This window comes from Mus caroli, unplaced genomic scaffold (genome assembly GCF_978045245.1).
Source record: "Mus caroli unplaced genomic scaffold, Mus_caroli_1 scaffold_3, whole genome shotgun sequence".
NCBI lineage: Eukaryota > Metazoa > Chordata > Mammalia > Rodentia > Muridae > Mus > Mus caroli.
In genome coordinates, this window is record NW_028227258.1 from 104,959,105 (window position 1) to 104,976,237 (window position 17,133).

General features: G+C 39.8%; 1 pseudogene; it reads right to left on the bottom strand.

The window, feature by feature from the left end:
• Nucleotides 1–11,385: 11,385 nt before the first annotated feature.
• On the bottom strand, nt 11,386–12,601 carry LOC110291500 (fructose-bisphosphate aldolase A pseudogene; annotated as a pseudogene).
• Between the last annotated feature and the right edge of the window lie 4,532 nt (nt 12,602–17,133).

A 17,133-nucleotide genomic window follows, 5' to 3' on the forward strand; every position in this document is an offset into this window, starting at 1 on the left:
AGAAAAAGAATAATGGAATTGCATCAAGTTAACAAATGATGGTGGCTCTGTGGTGTACTTGTCAAGTGTTAGTCATGGAACTAAACACTCTATATGTATTCTGTTACGTGACATCTCACAAAAGTCCTACAAGATAGAGCAGTCCTGTTCTAGAGATATAGGAGAGGGAGAGGAGACCCTGTGTGCCCTGTCATTGTTTAAGAACAGTCTAAGGGGATTGTGAGCACAAAGTCTGGTACTGAAAAACTCACAACGTGAGAACTCCCTCACATTCTGACTCAGGAGAGGTGACACCCCAAATCACTCACGAGAAATGGTCTTGATGCAAACCACAAGAGGACTTTTATTCTAAGAGCGCTCTGGGGCCCACAGTCGTACACCACACAGGGTAGAGGACTGTGTGGGCCCCGAGTAGCTGGTGGAGGGGGTATTTAAATGAAACCACAACTCAAGGGGGTGGGGAGGGCGTTGTTGGAAAATACAAAAAAATACCAGTTAAGAGTCATGAGGGAGTGGGAGTCAAGACAGTTTCTATGAGTCTCTAACAGTAGCACATTTGCATAGCGGGGTCCAGGAGCAGTCAGGGTGGGTCAGGGTGACTTTCTTTGAACAACACTCCCCAAACTCAGGAAGCAGGTGGGTGGAGGAATGTTGGTATCTGTTTTATGATTAGCATGCCTTGGAGCATTGAGTCACAAAGGTCACATTCTCAAGCCTGGGCCTAAAGGCCTAGTTTTTTTGTTTTTACGTTAACACTTTTTCAGTACCATTCCTCATCACTAGGCCGATAGCTCTTCCCACTGAATTCATCTGAGGGTTGGTTGGGCTTTTCACAGAAAAACCTCCAGTTCATCTGCTGCCCAGTTCCCTAAAGAAACACAACATTCACTGGCCTTAGTGAAATGCCACTCAACAGTCATAGTAAAACAGCTCAAGTAAAGAGTGAAAGAGTACTTGGAGCAAATGTTAAAGCTGATTGTTATTTTAATGCTGGTAGTGATGGTGGTAGCTAATGATATTTAAAACATGTGGTCAAGGGGCTGATGAGATGGCTCAGTGGTTAAGATCACATACTGCTTTGCTAGGGGAGCCAAGTTCAATTCCCAGCACACATCAGACAGCTCACACCTACTTGTAACTACAGGTCCATGAGGCCTACACCTCTATCATATCATGTGCACACACTCACATACAGACACATACACAGAATCAAAAAGGGAGCACAAACACACAAATCTTTGTAAATGTTATCAACATATATAAAATATTGTACCATAGAGTCTAATTATTTCTAGAAAAAATTATTTAAAAATACTATCAGGATAGAGGGTAAACATAAATGTGTTTGATATTAAAATGATTTATAAAAGCATGACTTTCTTCATGGACAAAAACCAAAAGTTGTGAACATTTCTAATCAGTCACATAAATACCTAATAACCAAATAAGGTAGATAACTTTAAACATAATCTAGGAAATGCAAATTAAAACCTACCAGTCTATACTCTGTTTTCCCTCTCAAATTGGTGGTGGTGAAAAATACTGATAACATCAAAGGAAGGAGAATATGCTAAATATGACCAATGGACTTATAATGGAAAAAACTAGCTATAATTTTTCTAGAGAGAAGTCTGAAGCCCTAAAAAATGTTATATCTATGTAAGGGTTACTAGGTATTAATTATATTAAAGTACTATTTCATGACATAAAAATGGTAGAAAGTAAAAAATGGCATTATAAAATGTTGACTTTGTAATGAAAGCATGTTCCCTGATGCTAATTCATAAACCCACTGATACTATATTTGGAGCTGAGTTCAGTTCCCCTTCTCTACCACAAAAGCGTCATAGTAATAGTCTGCCTACGTCAGACAGTCGTGTCTTAATGAGTACCACACAATGTCTTTTTCTTATTCCCAATCTGCAGATACTGGGCTTGTTTCCCAATTGTCCTGGGCAAAGTGAAACATCACCACTTGTTGGTGAAGCCAGCGGGAAATTAATTCTACTGTAATGCAACCTTGTGACTTTAAATGTAGTCTTCTAGCCATTAAATTTGTTTAGTTCTGAGAACATTTATCTTCTGCTTTTTTTAAAGAAGCTTTCTGACCCTCAAAGCTTTGTCATCATCTCAAACATCATCATCATCATTTTCAAACATGAATGCATGCCAAGGACCAGCCTCAATTTGGAGAAGGGTTCTGAGAGAAAGGATGTTTGAGAGCAGAGAAACAAAGGACTGGAAGTCAAATTGTGGTGAGGTCAAGCTGACAGCCTATGTTCTACTCCAGATGGCAACCTAAATAGCTCTCTGTAGATAGCTCTTGGCTCAGTATTCTGCTTGGGATAACTTTTCATATTGCTCTCTCTCAATCTCTCTGTCTCTGTCTCTGTTTCTGTCTCTCAGAGTCTCTCTCTCTTTCTCTCTCTCTGTGTATGTGTGTGTTCTACTCAGAACAGCTTTTAAGACTGTTCTCTATCTGTTTTTTGCTGGAGACAGCTTTTTGTTGTTGCTCTTCTAAAAATCTCTCTGGTTGAGACAGCTAGCTTTCTGCTTGAGATAGCTCTGTCTGGTTGAGACAGATCTCTCTGCTAGTAAAAATTCTAAAATATCTCTGAATAGCTCATGGGTTTTTGACCAGTCAGAAAAGCTGCTATAGAAAATGCTTGGATCTTCTGACCAAGTCAGAAATCGTGTTAGAAAAATTCTAAAAGTATTTCTTGGGTTTTCTGATCAAAATCAGAAAGCCAGAAAATATTCTAAAAGATCTGGGTTCTCTCTTCAGACAGTCTTCTCTGCTTAGCTGAAAGAAAACATTCTAAAAGAGCTGTGCTATCTCTCTAAGTAATTCTTGGGTTTCTCAACCAAGCTCAGAAATCCTTTTAGAAAAAAATTCTAAAAGAGCTATGTTTTGCTCTCCATGCATTTTCCAACCAAAATTGGAAGTTCTGTTAGAAAAAAACTTGAAGAGCTGTGTTTGCTCTCCAGAGATCTCCGGACAGCTCAGGTCTCACTAGAAAAAAGTTGCTAAAGAAGTGTTACCACTTTTTGCTACTTCTTCTTGTGCAGACCCAAAACCCAGTTTTAAATTTACATATCAGTTTTGTTATTTATTCCAGGTTCCATCTTGACCATCCCACAAATCGAATTCTATGACTCTTAGGAAAAGGACAGGAAGTAACATTTTTCTTTTTTTAACATTTCAAAAAGAATTCAGATGTTTGTCTGCCTTTGTAAATTTAGCTGGTTGGAGATTACCATACTGTGCCTGGACCTAAATTCCATCTGTCTTAGGCCGACCTTGAACTCAGGAATCTATTGCCATTTTATCTGCTTGCCTTTAGTGTAGTTGCCTCTGTTTTTCTAGGTTTGAGAAGCCCCTCATATAATACATATTGCTTCCTTATATTTTGCATAGTTGAGAAATTATATATGTTTGAACTCATGTTTTTAGAGTTCTTTCGTATAGCCTTAAGGGCTGTCCTGAAGGTCACAACCTTCTACCATTTTGCAGAGACCTAGACACACCTTCACTTGCTGGGTTTGTGCTGTCTCTGATTATCAAGGAGTCTTTAACCTTGGCAGAGAAGACATTGCTTGAAGGAGGAACATGAAAATCCGTACTCTATTATACAAACACACACACATATATACAAGCCTTATGCCCACAGCATATGCCCATCAGCACTCATGGAGTCCCATGCCCTGCTGGCTCTGTTTCAGGAGGCAGGAAGCATGTCATGACATCCCTTACAAATGGCAAAGCAGAACTCAGCAAGTACAGATCCATCTTTGGACCAACACTCTGCTTTCTCCGTTGTTTCTGCATGAGTTCCCTCTTATACCACTGTTATCTATAGACTATTCCTTGAGTCTACCCCAGTCTCTCTATTTCTGCCACCTTACCTTAGATTTAATCTAAGATAAACTCTTTCTTGGATGGGAAGGTATGCTGCTGAATGTGGCTAGAAGTGGGGACCAGGGTGTTTCTGTCTCTTTGCACAGCCACACTGCCATAGACATGCCTTAGAAGTGTGTCTCCTAGATTATTTTGTAAGACTCTGGGGAGTCTTAGCTTACTGGGGATCCATGATCAATGCAAAAAGCAAGAGGAATTTATTGTTCCAGTGCACTGGGGTCATTCCAGACCCGAAGGAGAGGTGGCGACCCCCAGCACCTGTTCTGCCAGTTTTTATATGGTTTCTAGGGGCAGAATAGAGTATCAGCAACTAGGTACAAAATGATTGGCAGAACAGTGCACCCTTTAAACTGATTGACCTTAGGGAAAGAGGTGACAAGGACTTCCCTTGTCTGAAGGTGGGTAAGGGTCCTGTGGAATGTGTCCCCACCCGAAGGTTGGTTACTACCCTGTGGTCCAAGGAATGTTAATTAGCCTGTCCCTTCCGGAGGGGCCAGTGTTTCATGTGTTTCAGTGTTTCCCAAAGTTCCTGAGCTGACCTCAATTTCAAATCCTGTCAATTTAACAGTTAAGATTGACAATCCTGGGGCTGGTGAGATGGCTCAGTGGGTAAGAGCACCCGACTGCTCTTCCGAAGGTCCAGTGTTCAAATCCCAGCAACAACATGGTGGCTCACAACCATCCGTAATGAGATCTGACTCCCTCTTCTGGAGTGTCTGAAGACAGCTACAGTGTACTTACATATAATAAATAAATCTTAAAAAAAAAAAAAGTAAAAAAAAAAAAAAAGATTGACAATCCTTTTCGAAAAACCAAAAAAAAAAAAGATTGACAATCCCAAGTCCTCCCCTTATCAACTTGATGTCCATGAACACCACCTTTCCCCCAAGAAGATCACTTTTAAAAATGTATAATAATTTAACTCTTTGAGAATTGTATAATGCATACATTCATTGCATTTTGATCATTTCACACTCTAATTTCTCTCAAATTGTCCCACTCAATTTCATCTTCTGTTTGTGCATCTTTGTTTGTTATAACCCACTGAATCTAATTTATACTGCCTATTTACTCCTGCTTGTAGAGCCATCCACCAGAGTATATTCAATCTACCATTGGCCACACCCTTTACGAGAACTGATTCTCCCTTCCTTAAGAAGCCAAGTCCATGTTTGAATGTTGACTGAATTGATCTTGTGAGCATCTCTTTTTAACAATCATTCTACTACAATATTCAAAGGCTCATGGCAACATGTATGTAGTTCACCTGTAAGAGTTCCCCAAATCTTAACAGCCCCCCAAATCTTAACAAAATGTAATAGTTCAAAAACCCAAAGTCTCTCCTTAGACTTAAGGTAAACTCTTAACTGTGAGCCCCTGAATTTTTGTTTTAAAGTTACATCTTTAAAATACACTTTGATAGGTATAGATTAGACATTCCTATCATTCCAAAGGGGAAGGAGGAGAGGAAATCAAGGAAAAACTGGACCAAAGCAAAATTGAAACCAATCAGGACAAATACCAGGACAAATTGTACAGCTCTGGGTTCAGCATTTAGTGGCTTGGGGTGGCACCATATGGGCTTCACCAGATTTGGATAACTGTGTTCAGTTATAACCTGCTATAAGGTGCCACCTTCTCAATGAGTTTTGACATGGCCTTTCCTCTTTGTGCATGGAAAGGAAACTATGTCTAGTGTTCCTTCATCTTCTTATTAGATTAGAGCCCCACCTTTTTTATAAACCCCACTTAACCCTAAATTACCATTTGCATTAGTGGTTTTATCTCTAAAAACAAAGTAGGAGTTAAGGTTTCAACACATGAGTTTCATGAAGGAATTTCAGTGTTGAATTTCCTTTCAGTTGAATTTCAATCCAGTCCTTATCTTAGCTAACTTTCTGTTTCTGCAGCAAAACACATAACCAAGGCAACTTATAGAAAAAGAGTTTATTGGGGTTTATATTTCTAGAAGATTAGAGTCTATGCCCATCACGTCAGGGAGTATGGTAGCAGGTATGCAGGCATGGCATTAGAACAGTAGCTTAGAGCTTACATTTGATCCACAAGCATAAGGCAGAGAGAGGAGAGAGAGAAGAGAAGAAGGAGGGAGGGAAGAAAAGAAGGAGAGAGGAAGGGAGCAAGCGAATGAGTGACGAGCGCGTGCGCGAGAGAGATAATGTATGTGTCAGGGAATGGTATGAGCTCTTAAAACCTCAAAGCCCACATCTAGTAGCAATAAGGCTACATCTCCCAATGCCCCACTCCTTCTCAAAGCGTTCCACCAACTGGGACCAAGAATTCAAACATACATGCATATGGAGAGTATTCTCATTCAAACCACCATAGTCCTTAAGAGTCATCAGTTTTTTTTTTTTTTTTTTTTTTTTTTTTTTTTTTTTTTTGGTTTTCTGAGACAGGGTTTCTCTGTGTAGCCCTGGCTGTCCTGGAACTCACTGTAACTCTGTAGACCAGGCTGCCATCAAACTCAGAAATCTGCCTGCCTCTGCCTTCCAAGTGTTGGGATTAAAGGCGTGAGCCACCACTGCCCAGCGAGTCATCAGTTCTTAAACATCACTGCTTATGAAGATCACCTGGAAGATTTGTTAAAACACAGATGACTGGGTTTAAAAGGCAGGGTCAGGGAAGCTTTGTCGTTAAAGTGCTTGATGTACAAGAATGAACCAGAAAATAACTAAACAACTTCACACACACACACACACACACACACACACACACACACACACACACTTTTCCCAGAAATTAAGTGTATCATTTGGGCAAAAGTGTATCATTTGGGCAAATAGCAGGTTTCAAATCTGCAGAGTTATCTATAAATGATGGGTAATGTTATGTAAAGAGGGGAGTCCACACTTTGTGCCAATGCATTTAGAACAATGAACACATGAACACGCTCTGTTTATTTGAAGCATGCTAGTTGGTGATCATCATGTGAGTTGATATCGTGGGCCATGAGATGAGCAAACTAAATTGATTCACCATGGGAAGCTCTGTTAAAGAGGCTGAATTGCAGCTTTTAGTATCTTCTTGAATGAATATTCACTCTGGACTCTCAGTAATATATACATACATACATACATACATACATATACAAACACACACATATATATGCAGATATCCCATATAAACATGTATGTATATATGTATGACATCATATTCTTACATAATGTCAGATAAATTTTGACACATGCAAAACACGGAGCCATCCTGATGAGCAAATAGCAAACATTCTTACTGCTTCTGAATGTCTTTGTTCTCTTGTGACTATCCCCACTTTCATGACCCTTTGGGCAACTAACAATTGGCTTCTTTATTTCTTACATTAGTTTGAATTTTATAGAAAATGATTCATACAGTATATAGTCTGGCTTCTTTAGCCTAACATTTAAAATGTTTAAAATACAATGTATGTGTAAAACTCCATTCCTTGTTATGGAGTAGGATTTTATTGTACATATACTATTTTACTTTCTATTTGTATGATCAAAAGCAACTTGGAGAGGAGGTTTTATTTGCCTTACACATCCTAATCATAGTCCATCGTTAAGGGAAGCCAAAGCATGAATTTAAGCATGGCAGGAACAATAGAGGCAGAGACCTTGTGTCCGTGGAGCTCTCACCTTGCTTTTTTTTTTTTTTAAACCCAGGACCACTTGCCCAAGAATAGCACCACCTACAGTGGGATGGACCCTCCACACATCAATCATTAATCACGAAAATGGCCTATAGGCCCATCTGAGGAAGGACATTTTCTCAATTAAAATAACTTCTATCCAGATAGCCCTAGCTGTGTCAAGTTAATAAAAAGTTAGTCAATATAATGCGGTAAATTAAAACTTGCATGTTCTATCACCTACTGAGAGCACTGAGCTATTTCTATTGACCCACCAATATTATTTCATTTCTTTATGGTCATCTTACAAAAAATAATCATTATTTATTCTTGCTTTTGGAGAAGGAAGTCTTGCTGGGAACTAGTATTTGCCTGAGGCACAAAGACAGAATTCAGAGCACAAAGGTATAAATTATTAAAACATGTATTTAAACTGAGAGGGCGCTAGTGCCTCCCCTTCCCCAAGTGCTTGTTGTAGAAATTTAAGTGATGGCCCACAAGCTTTAAGATTTGTTTTCATTCTGAATAGAGTCAACACGTCCTTTATTAAGTAAATGTTTATGCTTTTTTACTGAAATTAATCCAGAACATATGTCATTGTATGGAAATATTCCTGAATGCTCTACCAAATAGCCTTCTCTTCCTACAGGAGCAGTAGAATGCTGGAATTGACTCCAGCCAGCTCATAAAAGATGACAGTTATGTTTTTTAGGAGTTAGACATAGTTACTATGCAAATTATGTAACTTATTTTCAAACAAATATATTGCACTTACAAAAGTAAAACAACTAGAAACTCATTGTTTCATAGCTATACTTCTCCTACTTTTATCCAGATGTTGGAGGTTATTTACTTCTGTCACATCTGTGGGGCATGGGAGAAGGGGGTAATGTGTCTGCTGAACAATGGGAATTAGGAAGACCCAGTTCTACATTCAATGCTATAACATAGATACCTTGAAATCATCCTTGGTAGGAATAGTTATATCATAGAATTTGGCAAATGTTATTAACCAAAGCATATTTATTATTTTCTGATTATGTGGACTTGGAACATGGTGGGGAAGGTGATATTCATGCAGCTGGAGGCATTACACTGTTACCAGCACATGCCTGGAAGCATATTGTTTGAGTATTTAAAAAGAAAAACGATTACACAATTCATCAAAGGACGTGTTGCTATCATTGATAAATGACTTTCAGTATGTCTCTTCATTGCCTTACTTTCACCTTGTTTGTGACATAAGCAAAATGTCTCCTAGTATTCATAGTGAGAGTACTCTTGTTAACAATTTACAGCACACTATCCTACGAAAGGGTGTCAAGGCTTTGAAGTTGAAAAGCAAAACAAATCCAAAAGCTGTAAGGAGTTTTAATGTCTGTAAAACTAGTTTCAGTTTACACCTCATTGGAAATCAAAACCACAGAGAAAAATAAGATAATGAAATTAGAGAGGCTAATTAAAGTATAAAAGAGTGACTTAAAACAATTTAAAACATTATATATACATATATGTGTGTGAATATGTGTGTATATAATATATATATAATTTTATGTGTATATTATATATAATTATATATATAATTTTTTTGAATGAAAATCTTCAGCACAACTAACTAAGGCTGGAGGGTTGGGGGGGGGGAGGAGCCAGTTTTCTTTAAGAGTCTAGCATCTGGTTTTTTGAATACTACAGAGGATGGCCCCATGAGTATATGGGCAGCACAAATTAGACTCAATGTGTGTGTGCAGGGGCAAAGTTGGGAGGGTGGAGTTAGAACTGAGAACTGAGGAGAGTTAGTGAGAGTAGTGGAGGAGAATATGACCAAAATACAAACACTGATGTAGGAAATGCTCAAATATTAAAGACTGTCTGTTGCAGTAAATCTCCTCCCAAATATGCCCCAGCAATGAAAACATAACACAGCAATATGAATACATGCTGTGCGCCTAGATTGGGCTGATCTACTGCTACCCTCCCATCTTCCACAGCTTATGAGACCCCTTAGAACTTGTGGTTTCTCCAGGCCATGTGCTTCTTCTCCCCTTTTCTTCTTTCTCCTCCTCTGCATCCTCTCCCTCTTCCATTTTCTCCTTCACCTTCCCTTTTATCTTCCCAATCATCAGCTCTCCTTTATTTTACAAATTAAGGTGGGAAGCAGGTTTACAGGTTTACAGGTTTACCTGGTGCTGACTCATTCCCTGTTGGCAACCCCTCACAGCAGAACAGAATTAACATCAAATATAATTAGCCCCAGGGCTATCCACAACAATCTCTATCAGTATCTTCTGCCCAGGGTAACATCTATTGTCAGTTTTTGTTTGTTTGTTTTTAAAAAAAGATGCTCTAACCTTTAATTTCTGAGAGGAAACCAAAGCAAATGGTAATAGCGTATATTGTTTTGGGGAGTCTCTTCAGCACCCCCTGACCAATATGTTAAATATTTCATGGGTCCTGGGAGGAGCATTATCATTTTATGTAGACATATATATTTTTTAAATGAAGTAAAGTAGATTTATATAACAAAGTGTTTCTGTTTGGCTTTACAACCATTCTTAATGTTATTTATCTTTCCCCTTTTCCCTCACCATCTGTCTTTATAGCACCTATATAGTATCCTATTGCTGAAGACACGATATACTTCAGACGTAGGAGGAATCAATCTGGTACTAACCTCAAAGCCTCCTTTTCCCTAAGATCTAGCTTTCTAGTATTAAAATGAACTCGTCCGCAGCCTGTGAACCACAACAATGGCCAGCTAAGAAAGCTCTCCTCAGTCATGCAACCAGGTACTAACATCTTGGGGGCAACCAACAACTGCCTAACTGTACTTACATCCCAATTAGAGAGCTAATGTTTGCAAGACCGGAAGGACTTGTGTCTGGTCCTATAAACCTTACCAACTACCCATGAGGAGACCACAGATCTTATAGGACAATGATAACTTCCATTTTTGTAAATCAATAGAGATTCCAACTGAATTCTAGCTATCATTATACCTACAGATACTTGTAGTGCTCACCCCTCATCAAATAAACTTCATTTTGCAGTAGGTGGAGGCTACTACAGAGAGCTACAGCCCCTCAAAATGGAGAGAATCAGTGCCTATGGGGTGCCTACCCCCAGTAGGAACATTTAGAACACAACCCTTATACCTAAGGCTCAAGGAACATCAGAGAAAAGGGAATAGAATGATTCTAAGAGCCAGAGAACCAGGACACCAGCTGAGAGATAATGTCTTCTTAGACAGGGCAGTAATGTTGCATCCATAAAAATTTCTTTTTGAGACAGGTTTTCTCTGCATGTCCTAGTCTTTACACAAGGCTGACCTCAAACTCATGGAAATCCACTTGCCTCTGTCTTCTGGATTAAAGTCGTGCACCACCATTGCCTGGCACCTACCTATAAAGTCTTAACAATATGATTGCCGGCTCAAGGTCTACATAATGATCACACCGTTCTACATGTCAATTCTCGAACACAAGTCTCCATCCCTAAATGAAGATACAGGCAATCCATGATTGCTGAGAGATAGAGAATCAATTTTCTCCAAGAAAGAGCACCCTACATAGATTAGCCAGTATAGTGATAAATGCTAAACACATGCACACATGGGCAACACTAGTTGAACTTAGTAAACATATAGATGAATATATAAATTACTTTTATTTATTTATTCACCCTTAAATAGTTATTTATTGGCAGTGACTGGAAGGGATGGCAGATTTAGCATTCACAGACAACACTGCACACACGAAGGCAGCAAGAGTGACAGGAAAGGGCCTGAAGGCCCCTCTTCAATAGTAAGAAGGTAGGCAGGGGGCCTGGAGTATTGATGGAGCAGCCTTAGATCAGGTCTGGTTAGTAGGCATGGTTAGAACTGAAGAGAGATTCACTGGCTGCGTCTCCAGACTGGCAATTTGGCGTATACTTTCCCTTGACAAGCAAGGCTGTTGTCCAGGGCTCACTTGATGTACTCCTCTGGGGCTGCCTTCAGGTTCTCCTTCTTCCCACCCCAGGTCTTTAGAGCAGAGGCGTACAGGGCTCAGCCATAGGAGAAAGTCAAGGCCCATTGCTTCAGTAGGGGACACTTGTTGATAGCCTTGAGGTTGATGGATGCCTCTTCCTCACTCTGCCCTCCAGACAGGAAAGTGACCCCAGGAACAGCAGGGGGCACTGTGCAACGAAGTGCTGTGACCGTTGCCATGGCAATCTCCTTATTGGAAAATTTCTGGGTGCAAGCATGGCCAGGGGTGACCATGTTGGGCTTCAGCAATGTGCCTTCCAGATAGATATGGTGGTCGCTCAGAGCCTTGTAGATAGCCGCCAGTATCTTCTCAGTCATAGCTGGCGGCGCTTCAAGTCATGGTCCCCATCAGGGAGAATTTAAGGCTCCACAGTGGGTACAATTCTATTCTGCTGGCAGATGCTGGCATAACGGGTCAGAATATTGGCATTTTCCATGATGGCAAGGGCTAAGGGAGTATGTTCCCCAATCTTTAGCACACAGCGCCACTTGGCAAAGTCGGCTCCATCCTTCTGATATTGGGCACAGCGTTCAGACAGGTCATCCAGATCTTGGGTAGTGGTCTCACCATTGGTTCCTGCCAGGGGCATCACACCCTTATCTACCTTAATGCCCACAACACCACCCTTGGACTTGATAACTTGGGGGAAGGGACGTCCATCATCTGCCTTCTGGTACAGTGTCTCGTGAGAATCAACCCCCCACCCCCCTAATGCAGGGATTCACACGGTCATCATCAGTCAGCAACAGCTGACAGTAGAAGTGCCCGTTCTCCTAGGTGTTCTTGGTGCCAATGGACTGCAGGGGCTTGTCAATGCTTCCAGTGGATTCGTCTGCAGCCAGGATGCCCTTGCCTGGAGCCACAATTTGGTGAGCGATGTCAGAGAGCTCCTTCTGCTCTGGGGTCAGTTCTGAGTATGAGTAGGGCATGGCGCAGTAATTTCCTGGCACAGGACGGGGTGGGTATACTGGGTACGCCAGTGGTTAGGTGAAAAGACAAAGGAGCAAAGGTGGCTGGGGTCACCAGAACCTCGTTCTGCCAAATTATTTATATTTATATATATGACAAAGTCATCAACTTTAGGTAGGGTGGAAGGCACAAGCCACACAGGAGAAGTTGGAGGGGGAGAGGAAGGGATAGAAATAATGTGTTTACACATTGTGTATGAAATTCTCAAAAACTATTTTTTTAAAAAAAAAAGTAAAAGGAAGAGATGGTCTATGAATAAATGGGCATGAATCTTGTTTTTGCAACATAAATTTGAATAAATTATAATACAAAGTAATAAAATTGGAAAATTTGTACTTATTCTTCTCTACTTATTTTGTCCCAAAGCTTCATCCATTTGATACTTTGGTGTGTGAAATAATATGTTTGGACATAGCATCATTTATTTAACTATTATTTTTAAAAGAATCCATATTAGAATTTAAGCAAATTCAGCTATCATTGAAGCATTTTAATATCTACATAGTTTTTATTCTCTCTGAATTATGAGGAACAAATCACATTCTTACTTTGAATAAAAGATACTTGAGTAAAAGATACTTTGAGTAAAAGATATTTGAGTGTAGATTTTACAAAATCACATTAAATTTGTTTATATTATTTTCCTCAAATATCTGGAGCCAGTCCTTATATAATGTAACTTTGTCCATTTCCTTGAAATCCCCTGGCATCCTATACACAAGAAGATCTACTGCCCATCGCTATCATGAAAGAAAGCAGTACCATAGCCAACCTAATGATATTACCTAAAACTCTCTTTCTTCAAGAGAATCTCTGACAAGTGTCTATTCATTTCTTTGACATTAAATGAATTTGGAAAACATTTTCACTTTATTAGAAAAAACTTTAAATGTTTTTTTTTACTATGTTTCTATCATTAACAATGTCTACACAAGTCAGTTAAACAATTATTATATGGGAAAGATGAATGAGAATATCGGAACAGCTCCACTTTGACAGGTAGAGTAAACCACTCTTATCTAGTCAGTGAATAGTCTATTTCTAGATGAAAACTTCAGAACCCTAGCTAGAAGTATCTTTCAGTCCAGAGTGATGGTAATATCCCCATTTCTTAGCTTACTATCAGCACTGGTTCACAGTCTATGCAGTAACTGGGTCAATCTTTCCTCACTTGAAGATTCCGGATTTTAATAAGGTTCTTGTTGGTTCTGTATTAGTAAAGATAATGGCTGCGCATGTCTCTCTTTTTTTATATTAACCCAAAGCACATTGCTTTTTGTTATAAAGTGCTCCTTTGAGAATAATAAAACATCAGAGTGTGAGGAGGTGGGGCACCCAAGTATTTTGAATTCTGTCTTGTTCAAAATGATTTTCTTTCATTTCTCCATGGACATAAAAAAATCTATCATCTCTAGTACTGTGAGTCTCTGAGAGTCTTTGTTAGTCATCAAAATTCCTCTCATCCAAATCCTGTGTTCCAGAAACCACTTCTATAATCAAGTCAAGTTTCCTACTCATATATGTACCTACCTCTTTCTTTATGTAAGCAAGTTCAGTGGCTGCACTCTAAGTCCAGAGCTACCTGACAAAAATTGGTGGTTCTATCCCTCAAATTCCATGGCTATTTAGAATGTTTAGTTGTTGGACTCTAATTAGCCTAAAATGACTGGAAACATAAATGGCTGGACTCCAGAAATTTTAGAATTGCCTGATACCATTGGCCTGTGAACTCCCAGAATTTCAGAACTGCTTGGCATATTAGGCCATTGCCTTCCTAACACTGCAGCCTTTTTCCTTCTGCAATTATTGATCACCAGGAGTGATCAATTGTTTTCACCAGGAGTCTGATTTTAGGACTGTGGAGATGGAACAATTGGTAAAGTATCGGCCATGAGAACATAGGACTTGATTCATACAGTCTACATAAAAAGCCAGATATAGCAATACGTGCTAGTGCAGCAGCAGTGAGTCCCTGAAGTTTACTGGTCAGCCAGTCTGGCCAAGTCAGTAAAGTTTAGTGAGGCTAAGGACCTAGTTCCATGGAAGAGTACTTATGTAGCACGTGCAAAGACCTGAGTTCAGTCTCCATTATCACAAGGAAGGAGAGAAACAAGGGAAAAAGAGGAGGGGGAGAGGAAGGGAAAGAAGAAGGAAGGAAGAAAAGAAAAATCCATAATTTAATAGAGAGGTCTGCAAACAGGTCATAGCAGAAGAGAGATTAGAAATACAAAAAGGATAAATGCAGGCTTATAACCATGGAAAGAGAGAAGCTTCATGGGAGCCAGATGATAGAAAACTTTGTAAGAATTAGACTCACAGTGGTTCTCGCCCCATGGGTTACAACCACTTTGGTGGTCACATGATTCTTCCACATGGAAAGACTGTTGGAAAAACACAGGTAATTACATAATGATTCATAACAGAAGCAAAATTCAGTTATGAAAATAACTTTATGGTTGGGATTCCCTACAGCATGAGAAACTATTAAACAGTCATAGCATGAGGAATGTTGAGAACCCCTCAGTTAGTGGGACAAAGCAACAGAGGTCTCTTGGTTTATGTTTCAAGTGTCTTGGAAGAGGCCCCCCCAAAGTTATTTTTGAAGTAAACTGATGAAGAATGTACTCTCATTTTGTCTTTTTCTTTTAAATTATATGTGATTCATTTAACTTACTTGAGCACTTAGCTTTATTCAAAATGTTTGGGTTTTGCCATGATAGGAAGCCTAACTCATTCATACCCAAGTTTCTGCTTCTTAGAGACAACCACAAGAATGGCACGTGTCAAGACCTGTGAACTCTGACATCTGAGGGTGGAACAGGACATACCATTCTAGCAGAAGGACTTTCTGACTTTCTGTAACTGAGCGAACATGGGCATCTCTCAGTAAGGTGTCTGAAAACACAGGACTTATGTGGGAAACTCAATTTTCCCTTATTTCTTTTAACTCTTAAAATACAGCTTTATAACTTGATGCAATAATCTGCAATGAGTTCTCCTTCTTATCATGATTCTTTTTTTTCTTTTTTTTTAATTAGGTATTTTCCTCATTTACATTTCCAATGCTATCCCAAAAGTCCCCAATACACTCCCCCCCCCAACTCCCCTACCCACCCACTCCCACTTTTTGGCCCTGGTGTTCCCCTGTACTGGGGCATATAAAGTTTGCAAGTCCAATGGGCCTCTCTTTCCAGTGATGGCCGACTAGGCCATCTTTTGATACATAGAGTAAAGAGCTCTGGGGTACTGGTTAGTTCATCATGTTGTTCCAACTATAGGGTTGCAGATCCCTTTAGCTCCTTGGGTACTTTCTCTAGCTCCTCCATTGGGGGCCCTGTGATCCATCCAATAGCTGACTGTGAGCATCCACTTATGTGTTTGCTAGGCCCCGGCATTGTCTCACAAGAGACAGCTATATCTGGGTCCTTATCATGATTCTTTAACTGAGCCTCAAAACCACCTTTTGCCAAGGCTTTGAAAGAAAGGCTTCTGATGAATTCTTGCCTGTTTTTCACTGTAAACATTTCCCTCATTTCATTTGCTTTTATTTTATCCTGACCCACTGCAGGGAGGGAACACCCTTTCCACATATCCTCTACAGTTGGCAAGCTGTTCAGGGTGTCAGGATGTGTCAGGATGTGGTGAGCACTTAGTCTTTGGAGCTCTTCTTAGTGTTTCCCAGCTATTCCTATTCTAGAGCAGTGGTTCTCAACTTTCACAACACCGCAGCCCTTTATAACAGTTCCTCACGTTTTCGTGACCTCCAACCAGAGAATTACTTTCATTGCTTCTTCATAACTGTAAAAATCATTGACTACCATCAGATTTTATATTATGGCAAAACAATTTAACTTCTGAACACATCACACACTACACACACACACGCACACACACGCACACATGCACACACATACTCTTTTTTTTTTTTTTTTTTTTTTTTCAAGACAGGGTTTCTCTGTGTAGCCCTGGCTGTCCTGGAACTCACTTTGTAGACCAGGCTGGCCTCGAACTCAGAAATCCGCCTGCCTCTGCCTTCCAAGTGCTGGGATTAAAGGCGTGTGCCACCACACCCGGCTCACATACTCTTAATTTCAATATTCACACATCTGGTGTTTAAAAAATAGTGTCTGGAATAAATGCTATGCCCCAAAAGGATATTAGGAATGTGGGTGTAAACTGGCCTCTTTGGAAAAAACTGGAATTTACATCATAGTTAGTTAACTTTGAGAGTCTTTAATGAAGGGTATAGAATCTTTAGGAAAATATTATGATAAATATTATCTTGGCTTCACATTGCAAAGGAGATGCAGGTGTTGTCTTATCTATCCCGGAGCTTTTGCAGGCAGCTCTGTGGTTGACATGTCTGACTCTCCCTCCCAAGCTTAGCCCCATTTCTTTCTGTGGATGGCTCTCAGCTTGAAGAACTCTGGCTTGAAGAGTCAGCAGCCGTGGATCCTCTTCTTTGATTTTTTCTTAGATTCTGTCCATATTTATTTCCTTCCTAGTACTTCGGATTTCGCAATGATCTTACTAGCTGGCATACATATTTTCTTTGCAGTCCTTAATATGAGAATGAAGGACACATTAGT